Here is a 16,959-nt window from a genome sequence, read left to right on the forward strand (position 1 = left end):
CAGCTCAGCGATGTTGCGATGGTTAGTGGGTCTCCAAAACACCTCCTCCGGGTCTCTGGCCACCTGTGTGCACTCCCCGGTGCTGTTAGGCTACAAGCGGCTGGTACAGCTGAGCTGCCTCTCCAAGTCAGTGCTGTGGAGCCCCAGGCCAGTCGGGGGAGGCAGAAGCTAAGGCAGCAATCACAGACCATGAACCACTGGATGTGTCTGCTGACAATCATTTCTGCGTGCCCAGCTCTGTCGTAGCTGCTGGAAGTCAGGGTAGTGATGACGCTAGGATGGACAGAGAAAAGAGACGACAGTAGTGTAACCTATAACTAGGTATACCTTATAAAAGGATCAGCTCTGTGCTTGAATCCACGGCCAGATTATTTCTCTAGTTTTTCAAAGAAGTGTTTTGCACCAATGTAAAATCCCTGGCTCCTAAAGTCATCCCTTTCCCCAGTCACACGACCACAGTTGCTTTGTGACCTAGAAGCCCATCTGAATTTCATAACCGGTTGTCCTGGTTTCGGCTGGGATAGAGTTAATTTTCTTCCTAGCAGCAGGCATAGTGCTGTGTTTTGGATTTAGTAGGAGAAGAATGTTGATAACACACTGATGTTTTTAGTTGTTGCTGAGTACTGCTTATGCTAGTCAAGGACTTTTTCAGCTTCCCATGCTCTGCCAGGCGCACAAGAAACTGGGAGGGGGCCCAGCCAGAATAGTTGATCCAAACTGACCAAAGGGCTATTCCATACCATATGACGTCATGCTCAGTATATAAACTGGGGGGGGGGTGGCCAGGGAGCAGCGATCGCTGCTCGGGAACTGTCTGGGTATCGGTCAGCGGGTGGTGAGCAATTGCATTGTGCATCACTTGCTTCGTGTATCATTATTATTATTATCATTATTATACTGTTACTATTAGCATTACTATTTTACTTTATTTCAATTATTAAACTGTTCTTATCTCAACCCAGGAGTGTTTCTCACTCTTACTCCTCCGATTCTCTCCCCCATCCCATCGGGGTAGGGGGAGTGAGCGAGCGGCTGCGTGGTGCTTAGTTGCTGGCTGGGGCTAAACCACGACACCGACACGGTAATTTTGTCACATATTAGCATAACATTTCGCATAAGTACACTGTTTGAATATGAACGCAACCATTGTCGTCAGCCTTCACCTTAAGTAGGCGCGATGAAAGCAGTGGGTCTGCAGTGATCATTCACCATTTTTTCTCAGCCTTTGCAAACTTCTCTTTTCTTTGAGAAAGGATCCTAGTGTAATTAGCAGTGTACTGACATACCACAGTGTTTATCGTCCCAAAGAAGTCACCATACCAAAAAGATCTGACTTGTGTTTTTAGACAACAGTTTAGGGTAAATCAACAGCCAGGTACTTTCCAAATACGGGTAATACTGCCATTTCCTCATTGAAAATGAAAATCTGAACAGTATAAAAAGAGCTGAGACATTTACACTGTTTACCTTCACAATTTTTGTGTAAGATCACTACTAATGCACAGCATGGAAAGTGAGATTCTTATGCATTACTTCTCCTTCTGCTCCTGAGCATGTATTATTCCACCTCCAGCCTTCATACACACATTTACACAGATTCGTTGTAACAAACGTGCCTGTGTACCATCAAATTACCAGCTGTAGTACTGAAACGTGTGCTCCAGAGTGTCTGCCTGACACTGGTCTCACATCCTTTCAGTATGTATATGAAGGAGGCAACAAGAATAGTGCCAGATGGCAAAGGGAATGGAAATGATATGACGTACATATGTGATGCAATTTTCCTTTTTTTTTCTTGTGAATAAAGCATCTTGTGAAAAGAGGAATTAGATGCAGTATTTATAACAGTCCTTCATAAACATCCCCAAATTCCAAGCAGAAGACAAAAGGCATGAATCATATCACAGCAGGCGCTATAGCTGGGGAAGTGGCCTTTATGAAGATTGCTTCCGCAATTTGGGCTCCAGAATGAAAGAGAGCTGCTCTTAGAAGATCTGTAGGAAGCTGATAATGGCTTATTTAATTGTAATATCACTAATAAAATCTGGGTTTTCATCAAGAACATTTCCTTAGCTAAAAATGCCACGATTCTTAAAGCCGTAGTTTGATCCTGTTCATTTTGTCTATAAAAGATATAAAGCCAAAAAAGCAGATTGGGACATTATAGTTTCCTTTAAAAGGAAACTTTTAGACTGCAGCTGCAATCCACACCGTACGAGAAGATAAAACCCACAGTAAGTGACTTGGTAGGCAGAAATAAAACAATTACTCATAAAACAGATATCGTAAAGCAGGGAAAATTATTCTCTATCAATTATAGGGAAATCATAGAATCATAGAATGATGAGACTATACTTTGCTCCTTATGACTTAACAGCTAAAAATCTCCCGTCAATTGATGAGAATTGAAGATAATCGTCCTCTTGCATGATTCTCCGTTGGTTTTGGTGGCAGTTTTATGTTCTTAACCTAGAACAGCATTTGGCCCCATTGAACTTGCATTATATTCCTTGTACCAGAAGAATATCACCATGTTCATATTATTAATGGCAAAATCCTGAAATAGAAAGGATGTGATCTAAAGCAACTTCTGACATCTACGGTAAAAATTGTAAGACCCTCTAGATTTCCAGCATTGATGGACACCAACTGTCAAATCAAAGGGATCTATACATACCAGTCACTTTCAGATGTATCTGACTTCAGGCATGGACAACAGAAAATAGTAGATATAGATATAATTTAATATTAAAATTCAAATATAAAGTATTAGCTTACCTGTTTTCCCCACTATTAAACAGCAAAAGTTTGGCAAAGATGACAGCAGATCTCAGATGATCCAGTGATGCCAGCTCTGATTTGCACCTAGATTTTTCCTTCTGAAAGCAGATAGGGATTTTTCAGGAAGCAAATTGTTAGGGGCATCAGTGAGCTGTACATCTTGCTGTACCCAGACAGCTGCTGAATATGTTCACCAGTACAGCTACAACAGAAGAGCACAGGCCAGTGGCTCCTGTAAATTACAGGGAGATGTAGGGCAGGCATGGCCCACTAACACCCAATGACTAGGTGCTGATAGTACCATGAGTATCACTGCACCCATGATGCTGGCTTTGTGCCCTGTTTCATGTGCCCTGCATGGCCTAGTTGGGAGTTTCCTTACCTTTGTATCATCCATCCCCAGCGCAGAGGCTGCAGCTAGATCCAGAAGATGCACAGAGGGCACAAAAGATGTGTGGGTCAGAAGGTGAAGAAACTCTTCTTCCTGCACACAGACATTTTGGCACAACCCATCTCACCCTCCTTAAGGTGCTCAGCAGCTGGGCATCGCTTTGTAGCATTTACCACAGGAGACATGCTGAAGGTCAGGGCAGAGACAGGCAGAGTCCAGCGAGGAATCCTGAACAGTACCACTGCCTTGGTGGCTAAGCATCAGAAAAGCCAGAAGGAAGAGGATACAATGAGATGCTAATGGGAATATATCGCTTCCAGCTTGTTAGGACTGCAGTCCCAGTCATAGGAAGATAAGGCTGGAGAATTCCTTTGCACTCTCCCATCAATCCAAAGAACTGCAAATGATAGCTGACAACAGCTTTAAGGAAAAAAATGGATAAAAGCAGAACTTTCTCAACCAAAGCTTCAAAGCATGAAAAGGCAAAAAATTCTCAGAGCTGTCTACTTGCAAGCAGTATCAGGCTGCCTGCAGATGACTCCAGACAGTAATAATAGCCTCAAGGGGATAGGCAAGATAGGATGTTATGATAGCTGCAAAATCAAATATTGCCAGCTACCACCATCCCAGTCCCACTTAGGGCATGGCTGAAATGATAACCAGGGCTCCCTGATAGCCATTTTACAGGTTGTGTGATGTTGCATGGCATTCAGGAAAGTTCATCAGCATGAAAAACAGGGTGGGAGAGAGGAAGATTTATTGTGCAGCAATGTACAGCGCCGCCCTGGCTGAAAGATATGCAGTTATTGCTTTTATGCAAATAGGACCAAATTTGATCACATTCAACATTGTACACATTTTCACAAGCAGGGAAAAAAAATCTATAGTCAGTATTTTGGAAAATGAGAAATTCAAAGTACAATCGGAAAACAAAGATCATCTGTCAGTTTTTGCTAGCTGAAGGAATTGTCAGTGTTCAGAAAAAAAAAAGGCTTTGGGGAGTAATTATTACCTTGATTTCAGATTTGTTGTCTAGCTGCTGGGACTCAGAAACTGAGACAGGCTTGCTCTGATAATGCCAGCAGTGTCACAACACTCTGAAGATGGCAGCTTATTTTCTCATGACTTCTTAAAATACAGAGGGCTGTCTAAGTGATACCACCTCACAAGAGTCAGCAATGAGGAAACTGAAGCCATTAATATGACAACACTGCAGCTGCATCCATCAGATGTGTTCCTGAGGGATGTTAAAGCATCCGTTACTTTTCACCTTTCTGAAGTAACAGCAAGCGTTTCCTACCTGCAACTTCATCATCCTGCTGAGAGCTTACACTTCTACAGCATGTCCATTACTGAAGGGGAATGCATAATATGTCATCAACAAGCAAACAGCCACTCACTTTGTCTTCCTAAATTCCTGTATCACTACAGAACACATTTTTTTATTGTAATAGCTATACTAATGTCCTAATCTGCATCCATTGCATTCCTTCCATGATGTGCAGTGATGATACGGTTGTTGCACAGGTATTACTGCTAACAGCCATGAAGTATCAGTCTTTTTCTGGCATAAAACCAATAGACCTACAAATCCCACCTTGCTCACATCTTTTTTTCCACTGCAAATTCATCTTTGAAGAGAATTTTCATTGCATTTTAACAAATTTTTCCCATATGTTGCTCAAAAATAGTGTTACTATTCAACAGCCTGGTCATTTTTCATCATTCAGTAGAGGGTTGGTGTGGGATTTTGTTCTGTTGCTGCCTGGAGATGGTAGGGGATAGCTGGGGTGTAGCTGCTGCAGAGGCAGGAGTGGTAACCCTGGCGCAGTACCTGATGCCCTGTGCCTGCATTAACAAGGTGAGTGGGGCCATGGTGAGAAATGCTCCGAATTCAACAGAGCTCTCTGCTTTACAGTTCTTATACCTGCTTTAAGTGGGGAGAGAAAAATTTGATTTCCACAGCAAGTGGCTCTTTATATTCCTCTTGCCCCACCTAAACCGTAAGTGGCATATATGTGCTTTAAACTCCGAATTACAAATATGAAGTTGTAATCAAATATTAGGCAAAATATGTCTTACAGCATTTTTTTTCTGAAAGAAATCTTCACATAATATTTAGGGAAATGAGGTAGTTTACAGCCAGTGCTTTTCAGCAGAGTGAATCTTTAATGTCCTATAAAAAGGCGTAACAAAATTTAGAATTATTTTACAGCGTTGCTATAAGGTTTGATAAAAGGACAACATTCAGAGAGGAGAGGAGAGGACAACATTCGGAGAGGAGAGGACAACATTCAGGGAGAAGAGGAGAGGAGAGGAGAGGAGAGGAGAGGAGAGGAGAGGAGAGGAGAGGAGAGGAGAGGAGAGGAGAGGAGAGGAGAGGAGAGGAGAGGAGAGGAGAGGAGAGGAGAGGAGAGGAGAGGAGAGGAGAGGAGAGGAGAGGAGAGGAGAGGAGAGGAGAGGAGAGGAGAGGAGAGGAGAGGAATTTCCTCCCTGCTTCCCTTCCAGACATGATCTGGCAGCTGGTGCTGCCTCTCCTCCCAGCTGCTACCTTCTCTGTTAGGAACTGGAGGAAGACTTGTTCATCCTTAAGAGATGAAATGTATAAGTGACACTTCACAAGCTCCATTTTCAAAATACCCCACTGCTTGTCCCCGTCCATGTGCATCTACTCTGGGGTTTTATTCATTCATTCATTCGTTTACTTTCATGCAGTATCTCCTATCTGAATTCAGCTTGCTTCATCATACAGGATCACAGCAGAGCAGAAGGTGAGATGCTGCACTACCATCCCCTCTCCTCTTCCATCCCAATTTATTCCCTGGCTCTGGACCACACTTTACTGGTGAGCTGCTGCTTAGGAAAATCAGATTTCCTTTGCTAGATCCCTGCCAGGCAAGACTCAGCTACACAAGCAAATAGGATCAGTGCTTACCATGTCGCTGAGCAGAGATGCCGGGGAGGAAAGATCTCCCTGGGACTGTGGGGTTTTGCCCAACTGCATGGGGTTCCACTAGTCTAGCCCCTGAGGATGGCAAGCGGTGACACTGGGGCTATGCCTTCCTTGTGGTTTTCCCAGAGAAGAATGGCTTTTCACTGTGGTTAAAGCCCATTGCAGCCATTCCGCAAAAAAGGAATCAACAAAATACACGTGGCCTTTGCTTTGTGTCCCCTGGATACCCCACCAGTAACTGAAAGCGTAGAGCTTGAAAGAAACAGCAGCAGAGGAACCTCTGTCTCCAAGGCTTCCCCTTCACTTTGCTGGAGTTGTCTTCAGTGTTCTGACCCTCCCCACACCCTCTTAAAACCCTCTTCTTTCAACAAATCTGAAATGGATGTAATCAAACAAGACTTTTTGGAACTTCGCTTGTCTGTATGGTAGAGGGTGTGATTCTTTACTTTTCAGTTTTTGTTATAAATTTCCACCATTTACTATGCAATTTCACACTACGTGGTTCTGAAATTGGGCTGAATTTTCTACTAGCTTAGAAACAAAATCTGCTCTTGAAATGCTGAGAACAGTATTATTCTCTCTTTCATACAGTGTTCCCTGGACCCTGTAAGTACACCCATTTCCTTCACTTGTGCTCATTAAAAAGGTTATTAGTATAATGGGTTTGTAAGAGTCTGAGGTGATTTCACAAAAAAGTGTAAAATATTTTATGCTGAGCTCAGCATGAATGAACTGTGAAATTGTATTGGACTTAGGCTGAAGAATTGCACTAGGATGGAAAATTAAATCAGTCTTTAATCAGTAATTTCAGGATGCTTACTTACTAAAAAAAAAAAAAAGTATTTTGCTCCTCTCAATTAAAGTAGGCTTGAGGCCACATTCATTTTAGCAGCTTTTCAAAGACAGGTAAATAATACCAATCTTACTAAGAATGAAGAATCAAATGTAGAGCAAATTAGTTAAAATACTGGTACCAAATTTTCTTCAGAAAATGATGTGCTCCTTACAGCTGCAATTAATAGTGTCAGCCTAATGGGCATGCATTAACAAATGTGATTTATATGTACCAGGTCCAAATACCCCATTTTCCTTACGGTGCATTTATCTGCCTGCTATGGAATGGCTAATATTTGCCAGCTGCCTCTTCTGGCCAGTCTTGGTGTCCCCATGAGCTTTGGGAGGCTGTGACATGGCAACAGAATATTCCATTTCTCACAGTAAATAAAAATATTTCAAAGATTTCAGGTTGGACCTGGATTGTAACATTATAAACAAGTGTGTACTGTTTTCTCCCCAGAGTCTTTCTGGGCACAGACCCCACTTGCAGTATGAGGATGAAGTCAATCTCACTTCACCTCAACCATCCTGAAGTGAGGTATCTAGTCTACACCACATGCCCAGGTAACAGTATGGGAAGAAGAGAGATGGGAACCTCCAGAAATCAATTCAGCCCCACCTCAACCACCTTTCACCTCTCTTCATCCAGGCTTTGAAAAGCAACATATAGCATATTACCTGTGCTTTGCTCAGGACCTAAAGAAATGACAAGTGCAAACAACATTGCAAGAGCAATCATGTCAGGGCTCCTGCAAACGTTAAGTTGAATTTGCTCACAGCAATAAGGAACAACTTCCAGAGAGGACCCCGGTGTAACAGCCACCAAAGGTACAGTTTAATGAACAGTTTCAGTATCTTCAACCGCAAGCCTGTTGCTTGCTGTCACACCATGAAAAAAAGTAGTATTTAACTGAACTGAATTTGTACTTCAGTTTACTGTGTGGCCAGAAAAACAGTTGTAAAGGACAAGTGATGGCAGAAGCAAACAGCGAAAGAGTAGGGAAAACAGACCTGGCTCAGTTTAGCACAGCCACCAAAAAGCTGTGGGTCTTATTCACACAGGAAAGCAGCAGAGATGCCTCTCCGTGTGCAGCTGACGGTGCTTTTGGTTCCTCATGAGCTGTGGAGAGGGAATTGTGCCGGCAACAGTTCATTGCTGTGAGCTGGATCCCTGCTCCAGGCATCCTGGAGAGGGGTGGCAGCACATCCAGGCTGGGTCGCCTTGAGCTCAGCTTCATGGCTCTGCCGCTGCTAGTCCCTCAGTTATGGACTGCCAGATCACATTGCAGGACAAACTTCATCCAGATTAGCTGTAGACATTATAGTCACACTTAAGTTAACTCAAAATAGGGTTTGTTTAGATTCACATTTTCATGCTGGCTCTACACAGCGAAGGAAGCTAGCCTGCGGTTCTCATGTAGGCAAAGCATTGGAGTGGTTGGTCAGACACTATCTGATCTGCGGTAAATCTTATCAGTGTAAAGTAGCATTAGTAGTTTGGATCCGGGATGAGGCATGCTAAAATTAGATTTCCTGTTTTATTAACCCAAGGCCTTAGGACAATAACAGTGCCAGTCAGAAGTGTTACTCCTGATTAGGGATTAAATAGAAATAGCTGAGCATGGAGATGAGATATCATAAATTAACTTCTCCTTGATTTGCATAGTAAATCAATAAAGATCTTATAAATAATTATATTCATTGTTGATATCTTCTGAACATGCCAAAAAGTCAGGCCAAAGAAACACAACACCCTGTCAACCTCACACTAACCCAAGCTTACACATGGGTTGCAGACGTGAGCAAGGTTGGTACCTCCTGCACAAGCAGAGCTCTCCCGGTGCCCGAGAGGAGTGTTGGGCCCTCAAGAAACACAGAGCCAGGCACAAACCAGAGGGCTCTCTGGCAATTTTTATACAATCTTTTAAAGACTAAACAAAAGCCAGTCAGGAAATACGCAACAGAAAAGACAAACTTCAAGCTGTGATATTTCTGAATGAGTGTGTCTCCATTTATGTCTTAAAGCATTTTCTTTTTTTTTATAAAACAACAGTACTGTATCTAGTGATGTGATACTCCAATCCTCAGAAAGTCTTAAACAAGAGAAGAGGGGATAAAAGAGGATATTTCAGGTACTTGCTGTCTCACATGGCTGGCTCTTTCTGAGGTGAACATTATTTACACTTGAATACAGTATGTGAGACTGCAAATCGATCTCATGATTCTCTTTGAATATTGAAGACATTTAGTAATGTCTTCACTAACATCTTTCTGTTTTAAAAATAACAGGAATGTTCAGTTTTGAAAGAGGAACTTTTCCTGTGTTGTCCTAGAGAACATACAAGTTTGGGCTCCAAATGTCATTCTTGTAGAGGAGTTTTTCTCAACATAGAATTAAGAGAGTCTATTCAAGTTTAAAAAGAAAAGGTATGAAAACGTATAACCACTTCAACACAGAGACTAAATTGCCAATGTTGAAACATGTGCGGATGGAGCAGGACAGGCACAAAGTGAAACCAGTGAAAAACAAAAGTGAAGCTAAGGCCACCACGAAACCTCAGCCAAAAAGAAGTGGTCAGAGTAGAAGGGAGGTAGGAAGCTGGGCAGAAGATGCACCAAAGGAAGGCATGGGGTAGCAGGGAGCTTGGAGTGGCAAGGAAGAAAACCATCATGACATAGCCGACAAGAATGAGAAAGTAAGCTGCAGAGAACAGCCAACTGGAAGAAAAGGAACAAAGACCTTCAAGAGTCTTTTTTGTGTTTGCCCAATTAATTTTGCAGTCAAACCCTTAACTGCTTTACTAGCAGTTCTTTATCACATTAAGCAGTTTTAGCAGTCACGGGCATGCCGTGCAAAAACAGTCAGGGGGAGCAGACAGCATAGTTATGAACAGGATGTTTGGTGTCTGTAAGGCATGCTGTCACCATCGACTCTGTTTTGCAAACACACTTGATAACTGGTTTTCAGTTTCCCCACCACAAAACTTATTTTAAAAATACACAGAAGGCAAAACTTGCTGCCTACAGTGAGGCAAGCATAACGCTCAGCAAGTTCTGATCAAGTTCAGAAAGTCACTTGCAAAGATATCTGGAAAATACTTGTACCTTCTCACAGAAAAAAACAACACACTGAGGCCCATGTGGGGAACTAAAAGTTTCTCCAGGATTTTCTGCAATGTCATGTAACTTCTTGCCAGCCATCTGAAAAAAAAAAAAAAAAGAAAAGAAAAAAAAAAGAAAAGAAAAAGAAGACTATAGTTCTAGACCACATTCAGAAAATGCCCTGACTCCAATGTAACAAATTCCCAAACAATTTTAACAGTGCCAAGTTTATATGTAAGGAAGATTTCCCATTCATATCCTACCCCAGCCTGAAAGCCCCATCCTGTGAGATGACAACCATCTTCAACGGTGCCTAAAATCACATCTGTTCCCTAGAACCTGTCAGATGCAAACTGCTGGAGGCTGAGAGAGGTTACCAGTTACACTTGTCCCCTGTTTTCCTTCTCCCCTACCTCTGCTGTTGGCCTCAATCAAGGACAGGAGGGTTGATGGCCCTTCATGGCAGTTCATACTAACACGCTTACAGCCAAACCATTGAACTGCACAGGCCTTCTGGCCTTTTCCAGAGGCAACTGGCACTTCTGAGATCATCACTTTTCACCCCCTGGAGATGGGTGAGAGCATGTACCTTGTTTGTGAAAATAAAAATAGCCCCTAGAATGAAATAAAAAGAAAGGGTTCAAGCTTACTGAGCAGGAGGTGATGCACCTTAAAGGAGAAATTTCCCATCTGAGCTATTGCCTACCTTAGCTGTGTGCTAAACTCTGTGACCTACTTGGTCACCCTCTCCCATGGCACAGCCGTGCCAGGCACACTCCTGTCATTGAGAAAGAAATTCTAACACAAAGCTTGGGCTGTGTGGGAGGGAAAAAGCAGGTTGCACAGCCAAACTGAGACTGGTTAGATGCTACAGCAGGCTGATACGCATTTATACAGCTGAACAATTCAGGACAAGACTGCCTGTAAGTAACTGTGCATGTCATAACCCTAAGTATGCATCTTCATGCAACCGTACTTGAGTGCCTTCTCCTCTTCATTAATCCATACAGCCCTTGCCTCGTACATCCCATGTTATGATCCCAGTTTTTGTGAAATCTCAAAATGCTACCTCTGTTCTTCTATCAGCACCGAAGTCCTACTAAAATAGGTATGGATATATTGAGTAGACAAAAGCCCATCTAGTTCAAATGCCCCTCTCTGACAGTGGCAAGTAACAGATGCTCGGAAAACAAGCAAATGTGCTGACTGTTCTCAGTGTACCTTCCCTGCTTCCAGGAGTCAGCACTTCAGGAACTTTTTGAACGAGGAACTGCATCTGTCATGGTTAGGTTGTCGGGTTTAATAAGTCCCCGAAGGACCTGTTTAAGGTGCTTAAACTGAGGCCTCACACTTATTATTAAATTGGATAAACTGAATACCTCCCCTTTCTAAGTGGCCCAATTTCCAAAGGAATGGAGCTGCTCTATTATTTACTTTCCCTGTGGGAGCAATAAACAGCATGCAGTACTATTCTAAAAGAAATTCACTTATTATGATGCCTAAAGCTGGATCCAAGTGCCATATTATTTTCAACAATATTACCCCATCTTCCTGTATAAGAAATCTTGCAAGGAACTTGTCTGAAAACAGTACATGACAAATCTGCTTCAGGCATTGTGATAATGTGAAGAACCCAGGGAATTTCCTGCTCCTGTTCAATACCTAGGAGACCATCAGGAAACCTACTGTCCCGGCAAATCTTTTAAAACAAAAAGAGTGCAATTGGGGTAAATACCTGGTGATGTTTATGTGCACAAAATCACAGCAGAATCATGCTGAGGAAGGAGATATTTCAGTTAAAGAAGTAACAGGGCACACTGAACACCACTTTGCAGACCTTTCTGAACAGATCTGGACAGATGTTTGAAAAATTAGGGAAATGTTGTATTTTGGTATTTTCTGATGGATAGGAATAAGGACTGATAATTGTATCCCCTGCTGCTTTGAATGTCAAGAATGGTTTTGGTGGTCAATTGGTGAGGAAAAATGTCATTAGCACCTAAACCAAAGCAAGGCAGGGTGGAGTCCTGCTTCCGCTGAAACGTTTCACGGGTTCCCCCGGTGTGACCAGTTATTTTTTCCCCACCTGGAAAGAGCACATGAGATGAGCTATGCCCTGCCTGGGGTACTGGCACAGTCTCACTCACCCTAATTCAAACTCCTCCAAGTGATGGAGCCTTTGTCACTTGTCTCTGAGTCCTTGCAGGGCTGCTCAGCCTCAGGCCTGACAAACAGTGCCCTGGAAGAACAGCCTACTGGCTTTGAAAGACCAGAACAACTCGTCATCTGTCACCAGCAGGAAGTCCTCCTGATGGTAGTCAGCTTAAATACCTGTATCCTGAACACACTGCATTCTCCTTACTGGTCTTGGTGAAGCTACCCAAAACGCTGCTGCCTCTCCTGAGGGTGATGGCAGATGATAAGTCCTTATCTCTGAAAAGGGAATGCAGCTGGCCAGTCCCACCAGGTTTACTAGCAATGAAAAGCACTTTTCTTTAGCAAACTGGAAAAGCACTTTGCTTTAGCAAAATTTTAAGAGCAGTTAAAATTTAACAGCCTCCTGCCACAGAACAACATCACATGACTCAGATGCAGCCACTCCAGCCCTGCCTCAGCTGCTTACTTTCACTTCCTCATTTTAAGGAATTGTTTACGTTAAATTTAAAAAAATAAAAAACACAACACTGCTTCAGATTAAAAGATCCTTCTCTGCAGAAGGATGCTTTTGTCCACTTCTGCAAACGGGTGAAGTGGAATACAGACCAAAGAGAGAAGCACTTTGCTGAGTCACGGTAACCAGGATTATCTCCAGCCCGCTGCTGATCATCCCCACCCAATAAAGAGCTTCGCAGGGAGGGGACAGAGAGTGGCAGGCAGGCAGCACTACCATTAGTTATTTTTCAAAGCAGTTTTGCAAAATAAGACTAAGGTGCTAAACTGGAGTTGTAAAACAGCTCAGTAGAAATTCTATGTTAAGTGATGCTGTCAGACTTACACAACTTACATCACCTACCTACAGTGAAGAACTATCATATGTCTAACACATAAATGTAATTTAAAGAAAAACAGGAAGAAAAAACCAATAAAACCCCCCACAAACAGAACCAAGCAGCTGCATAAAATAAATTTCAAATCCTCAAGAAGCCTGAAAGCCAGCCACAGCAGGTCTAGTAGCTCCTTATAGCTTTGTTTTGGACTGGACAAAACTGCAATGGGCTGTCTGCATACGCATGTGAACCCAGCGTGAAGGGAGCTGCAAAATTTTCCTCCACTGAGTCATCTGAACAGAAAAGCCACCAGGATGAAGGGCTTTCAATAGAAATACCTAAATCTGAGATATGAAATGCTCAGAGATGAGCACTGAGGACTTGCAAATGCATGAGTATGAGAGAAATAGCTGAAAAGCAAAAATACTGAATAAACCACACCATTTGGAAATGACTGCTGTTATGGGGTGTGTGTGATGAGAGGCCAGCAAGAACGTTGGTTCTGTTAAGATTATCTAATTCAGAGAAAATAAATATATCCTGATGCCTTACACACGTCTGAGGACTCAAGCACAAATTTTCAACACAGCACTTAAGAACAGTAATAAGTACCATACGGCATGGAGACTGCAGTCAGCAGTAGTGCTCACGCTGTGACAGAGGGGTTCAGAACAACACCCCGTTTTCAGCAATACTGGGTCGGTGGGATGTCCTTGCCCATACCTTTCAAGCACCTTCTTCCACACCGGATGAACTCGGTCACATTGTTTCAGATATTCTGGACTGCAAAAAGACAAAAATGTTATTATTCATTATTATCTGTGGCTTTCATTTACCCCGTGGGGCCAGAGGAGACTCAGACCAAATGCTAGGCAGTGCGGATGGAGCCAGTCAGAGGAGACAGTGGTGGAGGTGCAAGCCTCTCTGCACTCCTTGGGCTGCACGTCGGCAACCACTTGCTGGGGCAGATGCTGTGTAAATAGTCAAAGATCAGGGATGCCATTTTAGGCCCTGAAGATCAGTGATGAACTGCACTGAATGAAAATCAGTGATATGAACCCTGCACAGTTTTTCTCTGGGTTGGATGCTGGTAACAGTCTCTCCTTGTTTCTTTTTACAAAAGAGAGGTACTTCAAAACTGTGTGGTTGCACAAATTTTCCTTATCATGTTTTCTTTCAGTCTCACATTTAAATATTCATTACTGCTCTCTCTTGTCAGAGCTTGCATCGTAGCTTCAGCAATCAACTCAGTTATAATGAAAACAAAACAAACAGTTACATCTAAACCCAGGCATGCCTCTGCAGAATTACACGGCTTATTCTCTTCTCCTTTCCCCCTGCAGTACTATTTGGAGAACTTCCTTCATGTATCTCCATTTGCCATGCTCATGGGCAAGACTCAGTATGCAAGGTTTCTGCAGAACTGCATTTTGCATAAAATCAACTCTCTGCAGAAAGTGTGCTTCTCTCTTCTCTCTTTAGGTTTCTCTTTTTAATTTGCGTTAACCATTGTTATCAAGATAGCCTTGAAAACATGAGTTGAGATATGGTACTTCTTAATGTCACTCTGTAATCCACAAATGATTTGTAGAGGGCTAACGTTCTCCATGATCTCAGTACATTGTTAATGTAGAAAATTAAAGTCACCTCAATTTTAAAATGTACTTAACTTTTTAGAGGGAAATTAAAATCGCGTTTTACGTGGCAATACTATTCATTAAAGCACTATTTTTTCAGCAAAGAAATGTGACTATCGAGATCTCCAAAATGTCTCCAACTTCATCAAAACAATTTGCTAGAAAAAATGTTTATGGTATTAATGATTTGTATACACATATATAAAAAATTAAAAATGGCACTTTTTTTTTGCAGCAACCAAATTGTCTGAGAATGCAATTGTAGCAATCACTGAATTCCAAGATCTTGCTATGTAAGTCATGCATACTTCCTTGAAGTGCAGGAGGCTTTGTTTGAAGATTTCTATCATTGGAGGTAACATAATGTATTTGCCCTTTGACCAGTGCTGGTGGGATCTCTCAAAAGTCTGCCAATATTCTGAACTTTGAACTTCACTACATGTCTCCTTTTTTTCCGTGCCCTGACACACAAACAAATACCACCTTCAAAGATCAGTAATCTGTTTGGTTTTTAAGATTTTTTGATTGGAAGCTTAGCAAGTGCTCCTTGAAAGCCTGACCTCTACAATGAATACAGGCGCTCCTTCAATTCTTCACACATTGAGGATGTCAGTAAATAAACAGTACAAACTGCAAAGCTGTAGCCACCACATGCCTGTGGCCTTTGTAAAGTCTGTTCGCCGGCATGTCACTCAAATTTGGGCCAATGTGAATATTGGTGATAGGGGAGAGAGGAAGCTAGTTTGCCATGTATTCTGTCACTTGGAAATGCTTGGCTTCAAAGGATAAGCATCACCCGGCTAAGTCTGGTCTTAAAAGTTCAATTACATCTATTGCTTTTAGTTTCCCTTGCAGGGGAGGGACTGGGAACAAGGGAGGGCCAAGTCTGTTCCAGTGCACCTGCGTAAGCAGTGTATGTTACCTATCGGCACTAGAAGATACTCATGAGCAGACTTCAAGGTGTTGGACAAAGATAATCAGGTGCTTATAGGTGCCCAGCTCACAGTGCAGCCTTGCCTCCAGCATTGGTGAGGCCTCAACTTTTCTGGAGCCACGTGGCTCTGCAAACCCAAGCCCAAACTTAAACACAGCTACTGGAGGTAGGATGGACAGAAATGGAAGACCTGTCCAGAGCGCAGAGCTGGACCTTCGCTCTTCAGATCTGGGAAGGCTGTCCTGAAGAGCTTGCTAGCTAAAATGAGTTTTGCCCCGCAACCTGGCCTGTACTCGGATGCTTGTGTTCATGAACAACATGCTCTTCAGCACAGATGGACCTAGCAAGAGACCTAATGGGGCTCTGGACAAAATCCTTCTGTGGAACAACAGAAAGTTCCCACAGGCTTAAAATCCTTCTTCACCACATCGAAATAAATGTTAACAGCTGGCTGAGTGACCTGAACAGCCCCTCTCGTCTAGCAGCCCATTTATGTGTAACCCTCACATGATTGTTTTTGCTTTACCTTGTGACAAACAAAATACTGTTACAGGATGAATCAGACTGTACCTGGATAGGTCGAGGAGAAGGACAATACTCTCTACAGTTGATCTCAGGCCAGAGTCGCACTTTTAAACACTCTCTGCGCCTGTGTGTCTCTGTGAGCAGGCCTGTATGCCAGATCAAACAAGCTCACCACCTGAAGCAAATGATCAAGGCCACTGAGCTTGTACATTGGGTTGATCCCTATGTTAAAGGACACATGACAGGCCAGTGTTGTCCCTAAATTTGGGACCAAATGACATGTCACATGCCAGTGAAACAAATTAAAGCTTTATTCAAGATCATATGACCCATGTTACAGTTAATCTGGCTTCAAAGCAGTTTTTGAAGGAACTGAATATTCATGATGTTGTTAAACTGCACTTCTTGTTTTAAGAGAAAAGCTACATCAGGGAACCTTTGAAATTTTGATGTGCTTGTAGCAAATATGACTTTCTGCAATATTTGTAATTGACAAGCAGTGTTTAAGACTGAAAGGAGGTCCTTCGGGCTTCTACTCCCCAACTATGTCATCTCTCCTTGTGTACCACATGTGTGAGGAGGCCAGAATAATCTCAGTGTCTTAAGACCTGGACAGGGCAACCTGGGACGGGGCAACCCGGGACGGGGCAACCCCCGGTATCAGTACAGGTTGGGGGATGAAGGGATTGAGAGCAGCCCTGCGGAGAAGGACTTGGGGGTGCTGGTGGGTGAAAAGCTGGACATGAGCCAGCAATGTGCGCTTGCAGCCCAGAAAGCCAACCGTATCCTGGGCTGCATCAAAAGAAGCGTGG

Source organism: Pelecanus crispus, chromosome 1 (genome assembly GCF_030463565.1).
Source record: "Pelecanus crispus isolate bPelCri1 chromosome 1, bPelCri1.pri, whole genome shotgun sequence".
Classification (NCBI taxonomy): Eukaryota; Metazoa; Chordata; class Aves; order Pelecaniformes; family Pelecanidae; genus Pelecanus; species Pelecanus crispus.